We start from the raw sequence: 7,006 nt of genomic DNA, 5'->3' as shown, positions 1-7,006 counted from the left end.
TGCTGACCCAAGGGCTGCTCCTCCCAGAGCAACACGCAGGCTCAAGGCAGACCTTCTCCTAATGCTCTTGAGATTCCCCACCCCGGTCTCATTCCCAGTTCTGTTAGCAGAAAACCTGTTATGGTCTCCCTTTCCCATCTGACCCCATCCCCCAAGGGATCACAGAGACCTTCTCTTCCTACCTTCCTCTTCCCAGTATACCTGCCTCTTACACCTGTAAGCATACCCTGGAATCACCAGCTGAGCAAGCCAGTAAAACAGGCAACACACGGCCATCACATTCTCTGGAAACTCAGAGAGTAAATAGAAAAAAAAAAAAAAGAAAAAGGAAAAAAAAAAACCCTACCAATTCAACAAAGAGAAATCCAGAAATCAGCTCCTGGATTTAAAATCATCCCCAAACCAGATGTCAGTATAAAAACCACAATCAATATTAGCCAAGGCAATATGTCTCCACCAGATCACAACAGGCTCTGAATATTTCAACATAGATGAACAACAAGAAAATTATGAAGAAGATACAGGTCCTTAAAAAGGAAACATATAAATCCCTTTTAAAAAAAAAACAAGAAAAGAAGAACAGCTGAAGGCAGTGAATCAAACTGTTTAAGACCTGAGAGTTTCCATAGAAACAATAAAGAAAGCACAAACTTCTACAGAGGCATGCTTCACCAACAGAATATAAGAGATGGAAGAGAGAATCTCAGACATTGAAGATATGATAAAAGACAAGAACATATCAGTCAAAGAAAATCTAAAAAATTCCTGACACAAAGCATCCAGGAAATCTGGGACACCATGAAAAGACCAAACCTAAGAATAACAGGGATAGATGCAGGAGAAGAAACCCAGCTCAAAGGCTCAGAAAATATTTTCAATAAAATCATAGAAGAAAATGTCTATTAAGGTACAAGAAGCATATAGAACACCAAACAGATTGGGCCAGCAAAGAAAGGTCCCTCGCCACATAATTATCAAAACACTAAACATACAGAACAAAGAAAGAATATTAAAATCTGTAATGGTAAAAGGCCATGTAATATATAAAGGCCAACCTATTAGAATTACTCCTGACTTCTCAGTAGAAACTCTAAAAGTCAGAAGGGCCTGGACAGACTTTAAGAGACCACAGATGGCAGAATACTATATCCAGAAAAAAATCCATCACCATAGAGAAAATAAGATATTTCATGATAAAGTCAAATTTAAACAATATCTATCTAAAATCCAGCCCTGCAGAAGGTACTAGAAGAAAAAATTCAACCTAAGGAGTGTCAGCAGAATTTATCATGAGCTATTGTGGGCCATGATATAATTATGGCTTATAGAAATTGATAATTTAGATGCCAATCCACCAGAGAAATTATTCTCAGACAAAGAAACTCTGCTAAGCAGGGCCTGCAGGGCCACTGACTCTGAAACTGTTGCTTTCATCTGTAATTTCACTTGTGCAATAACAGCGATGTATCTCCTCAATACCATGCATCTTTCATGTGATGTTTACATGTAATCTCATGACTATGTCTCAGTCTTATGGGCACACATAGATCTGTGGCTGGTCAGAAAGATTTTAGCTATATAATTTTGCTATATAGAAATGTACTAGGACATGCTTCATAACTAGACCTATTTGTCCCACAATGTCTGTAGACATTTAAAATCCTGCTTGTTTCTTTTGTTAAGACTAACTGCACATAATTACCTTACTTTCACTTCAGAGAAAGTTCAAACTAGACTAAAACCTTTTTGTAAATAGACCACAACGTCAAAACTTTATAGCTGTGCACACAGTCTGAGTCGCAGCTGTCTAACCAACTGCTACAGAAAGCTCCCTGAGAAAAACATGCCAATTCTTTGCTTGCAAGTCTGCTGACAATAGACCTATGTCTCAAAGTTTGTCACTAGACACTGTGCCTCCCCTGTCTGGTCACAGTCTTACTGCTGTAACCTTGGAACCTTGTGTTGTCATTGCAAAGGCTCAGCTCCCTATCACTTACCCTAGGAATGTGTTTTTGATCAAGGACAGGTAAATCTTCTAGTTATTTTTCACTTCTAGGCTCCTGTAAGAGGGAAAACATTTGGAGGAAGAATTAGAATTAGGACAGGATAATTAGAATAAAAGCAGAACAATAAAGAGACTTATTTGAAAAAGCACAGAGGGAGAGAGTTCATTCATTTGCCCTCAGATACCCTAAGAAGAAAACTGCCTTTTTGTGTCCTGTAGTGACCAATCTGAATCCTGAAGAGAGTCTTGGGGCTGGACCCTAAAGGCTCCCATTGAAGGAGGTTAACTACACACATAAAAACACAAGAAATAATAATCTCACATTGCAAAAATCAAAAGAAGGGTAGTGCATGCGTACACACACACACACACACACACACACACACTACCACCACCTCCACTACCACCAGAATAACAGGAATTAACAATCATTGGCCTTTGAATCTCTCACTATCAATGGCCTCAATTCCTCAACGAAAAGACACATACTAACAGAATGTATGAGGAAATAGGATCTATCTTTCTGCTGCTTACGAGAAACACCCCTCAACATCAAGAACAGACCTCAGGGTGAAGGATTGGAAAAAAAATTTCCAAGTAAATGGACTTAAGAAGCAAGCTGGTGTAGCAATTCTAATATCTAACAAAACAGACTTCACACAAAAACCGATCAAAAGAGATAGAAAAGGACACTACATACTCATCAAAGGAAAAATACATCAAGATGACATTTTACTTCCTAACATCTGTGCCCCAAATACAAGGGCACCTGAGTTTGTAAAGGAAACACTACTATAGCTTAAATCACATATTGACCCTCACACATGGATAGTGGGAGACGTCAATACTCCACTCTGGACAGGTCACCCAGACAAAAGCTAAACAGAAGCTAAACAGAGAAATACTAGAGCCAATAGATGTTGAAAACCTTACAGATATTTATAGAACATTTCATCCAAACACAAAAGAATATTTCTCTTCTCAGCACGTCATAGAAGTTTCTCCAAAACTGACCACATACTCTGACACAAAAAAACTCTTAACATATACAAGAAAATGAAATAACTCCCTGAATCCTATCAGACCATCATTGACTAAAGCTGTATTTCAACAACAATGGGAACCACAGAAAGCCCACAAACTCATGGGAACTGAATAATTCTTGAAGTACCACTGGGTCAAGGCAGAAATAAAGAAATTAAAGACTTCCTAGAACTCAATGAAAATGGATGCACAACATACCCAAACTTATGGGACACAATGAAAGCAGTGCTAAGAGGAAAGTTCATAGCACTAAGGGCCTGCATAAAGAGTCTGGAAAGATCTCATACTAGCAAATTAACAGCACACCTGAAAGCTCTAGAACAAAGGCAAACACAGCCAGCAGTAGAGGGCAGGAAGTAATCAAACTGAGGACTGAAATCAATAAAATAGAAAGAAGAGAACAAGACAAGGAATCAATGAAACAAAGCATTGATTCTTTGAAAAAACAAATAAAATAGACAACCACTTATCCAAACTAACTAAAAGACAAAGAGAGAATATCCAAATTAACAAAATCAGAATGAAAAGGGGGACATAACAATAGACACCGAGGAAATCCAGAGAATCATTAAGGACATACTTTAAAAATCTGTATTCCACCAAATTGGAAAATATAAATTAATGAATAATTTTCTCAATAAGTACCACTTACCAAAGTTAAATCAAGATCAAATAAACAATTTTAACAGCCTACAACCCTGAGTAAAACAGAAACAGTCATTAAGAGTATCTCAACCAAAAAAAAAAAAAAAAACCCAGCGTCAGTTGGTTGCAGCACAGAATTCTACCAGTCTTTCAAAGAAGAGTTAATGCCAATACTCCTTAAAATATTCCACAAAATAGAAGCAGAAGGAACATTGCCCAGTTCATTTTATGAGGCCACAGTCACCCTGATACCTAAACTAAATTCAACAAAGAAAGAGTATTACAAACCAATTTTCCTTATGAACACAGATGCAAAAATTCTCAATATAATACTCATAAACCAAATCCAAGAACACATCAAAAAGATCATACACCATGATCAAGTATGGTTCATCCCAGAGATGCAGGGATGATTTAATATACAAAAATCGGTAAATATAAACCATTATATGAACAAACTAAGAGAAAAAGCCACATGATCATCTCATTAGATGTAGAAAAGGCCTTTGACACAATCCAACACCCCTCTCATGATAAAAGTGCTAGAAAGATTACGGATACAAGAGACATACCTAGACATAAAAAAAGGCAATTTACAGCAAATCAATATCCAACATCAAATAAAATGGAAATATACTCAAAACAATCCCATTAAAATCAGGAACAAGACATACCATTCTCCATATCTACTCAACACACAGTACCTGATGTTTTAGCTGGAGCAACAAGACAACTGTAGGAGAACAAGGGATGCAAGCCAGGAAGAATGTTTCATCTTTATTTGCAGATGATATGGTAATATATGTAAGTCACACTAAAAAGTTTCACCAGGGAACCCTTACAGCTGATAAATACTTTCAGCGAAGTGGCAGGATAAAAGAAAAAAAAAAACAACAACAACAAAACCAAAACAGTAGCACTCCTATATACAAATGACAAATGGGATAAAAAGCATCTTTAATAAATGGTGCTGGCATAACTGGATGTCTGCATGCAGAAGAATGGACATCTATCACCCTGCACAAAACTTGAGTCCAAATGAATCAAATACCTTGACATAAAACCAGACATACTGGCCCTGACTGAAGGGAAAGCTTTGAGTGTATTAGTACAGAAAATAACTTTCTGAACAGAACAGCAGCAGCAACACACTAAGATCAACATTAATAAATGGGACCTCAGGACACTGAGAAGCCCCTGTAAGGCAAAGGATACCTTCAGCAGGACAAAGCCGTAGCCTAGAGAGTGGGAGGTGATTTTAACAGCTCCACTTCTGGTAGAGAACTAATATCCACAACACATACTGAGGAAACTAGAAATCAAAAAACCAAAGAACTCAATTAAAAATGGGATACAGGTCTAAACAGAATTCTCAACAAAGCAACAGTTCATGCTGGCGAGGATGTGGAGTAAGGAGAACACAACACTCCTTTGCTGGTGGGAATGCAAACTGATGCAGCCACTGTGGAAATCAGTGCGGTGGTTCCTCAGGAAGTTAGGAATAGATCTACCTCAAGACCCAGCTATACCACTGGGCATCTACCCAAAGAACATTCCATCCTACCCCAAAGCACTTGCTTGACCATGTTCATTGTGGCCTTATTCGAAATAATCAGAACCTGAAAACAACCTAGAAGTCCCTCAACCGGAAGAATGGATGAAAATCGTGTGGTACATTTACACAATGGAGCACTACTCAGCTGTTAAAAATGACATTGTGAAGGCTGAGTGGTGGTGGAGCCTTTAATTTGCAGGCAAATGGATGGAACTAGAAAAAATATTATCCTGAGTGAGGTAATCCAGGCCCAGAAGATAAATATGATATGTATTAGTTTATACTTAGGATGTGATAATAGCAAAGCTACAATCTGTAGACCCACAGAGGTTTGGTAAAGGGGAAGGGTCTGGGGGAGGATGTGGGGATCTCCCTGGGAGGGGGGAAGTAAAATATATTTCATGGGTGGACTAGGAGCAGGTGTGAACACGGGGCCAGTGGAAGGGGGTGGTTGGAGGGAGTCATCTCTGAATGTTGCTGTCCAATAGCATGTATCCTGAACTTCTGTGCCTCTGCAAGATTCTGATGTGGGAGTGATTTCTTATTAATAAAGAAACTGCCTAAGCCCCTTGATAGGCCAACCCTTAGGTGGGTGGAGTAAACAGAACAGACTGCTGGGAAAAAGAAGCTGAGTCAGGGAGTCGCCATGATTCTCCCACTCCAGACAGACGCAGGTTAAGATCTTCTCTGGTAAGCCACCTCGTGGGCTACACAGATTATTAGAAATGGGTTAGATTAATATGTAAGAGCTAGCCAATAAGAAACTGGAACTAGCCGGGCCAGGTAGTGTTTAAAAGAATACAGTTTCCATGTAATTATTTCGGGCATAAGCTAGCCATGTGGGCGGCCGGGTGCCAGGGAAGCAGCCTTGTCGCTCTTATCATTACAGAGTGGCGCCCGACGTGATGGGCTAAATCCACTTAAAAACCTGAGAAGGCTTAAAAATAAGGGAAAGAGAGTTTAACACAGATTTTTGCTGTTTGTTGGTGGTGTGCTGTAGAGAGATTTCCTGATTCAGCAACAGCAGCGGGGGGGGGGGGGGGAGCTACATCATTTTAAAGTGCGGCTTCCTTGGACTGTGCCGCCAGTGCAAACTCTGGCTTTAAAGCATTTCAAATGACTTTTATGGGACTGGATGTTTCTGTTCCCACTTGGGATCGGAGGAGAATGCTCTGAGACCGTGCTGATGGCTCAGCACTCCCCGCCTGCACCTGGGCAGAAGGCCGAATCAGGCTTAGGCAGGCGGAAGAGCATGGCAGATTTCTGCTGCCATACAGACTGTTTTCAGACTGCGCAGTGCTCTGCGTGTCAGATTTGGCTGTAACTTGGATGAAAAGAGTTTCTGTGCTGCACACTCAGTCTCAGAATTAAACTGCTGATTGCGGCTCCAATGTGGACTGCTGTGTGCCTGGAACTGTGAGTGGTTCAGGGGCACCAAATGGCTCTGAGGCAGGAGCGGCTGCTCCATGCTGAACTGTGCTGACCTCAGGCAGGAACTACCGTAATTGCCATAATAACAGCGCAGTTAAGGTTTAGACTGGGCAGGACACAGGCAGTACCGTATTACCTGTACATGGTGCAACTTAAGTTTTTAAGAAGTGCTTAACATTTTAAGAAATGCTCCTGAATAGTAAAAAAATGTTACAGATTCACAATAAAACAGATTCAGACATAAAAGACCACACTGTTGGATGAATGTATGTAGGCTTGGGAGAGAGAAGAAAAGAATATAAAGAATAAAGTTAATGTCTTAAAAA

Source organism: Alexandromys fortis, unplaced genomic scaffold (assembly GCF_014885135.2).
Source record: "Alexandromys fortis isolate MF-2015 unplaced genomic scaffold, M_Fortis_MF-2015_v1.1 scaffold_41, whole genome shotgun sequence".
In the NCBI taxonomy this organism is placed as follows: domain Eukaryota; kingdom Metazoa; phylum Chordata; class Mammalia; order Rodentia; family Cricetidae; genus Alexandromys; species Alexandromys fortis.
The sequence above is the reverse complement of the archived record's forward strand: the minus strand, read 5'-3'. Positions refer to the sequence as shown.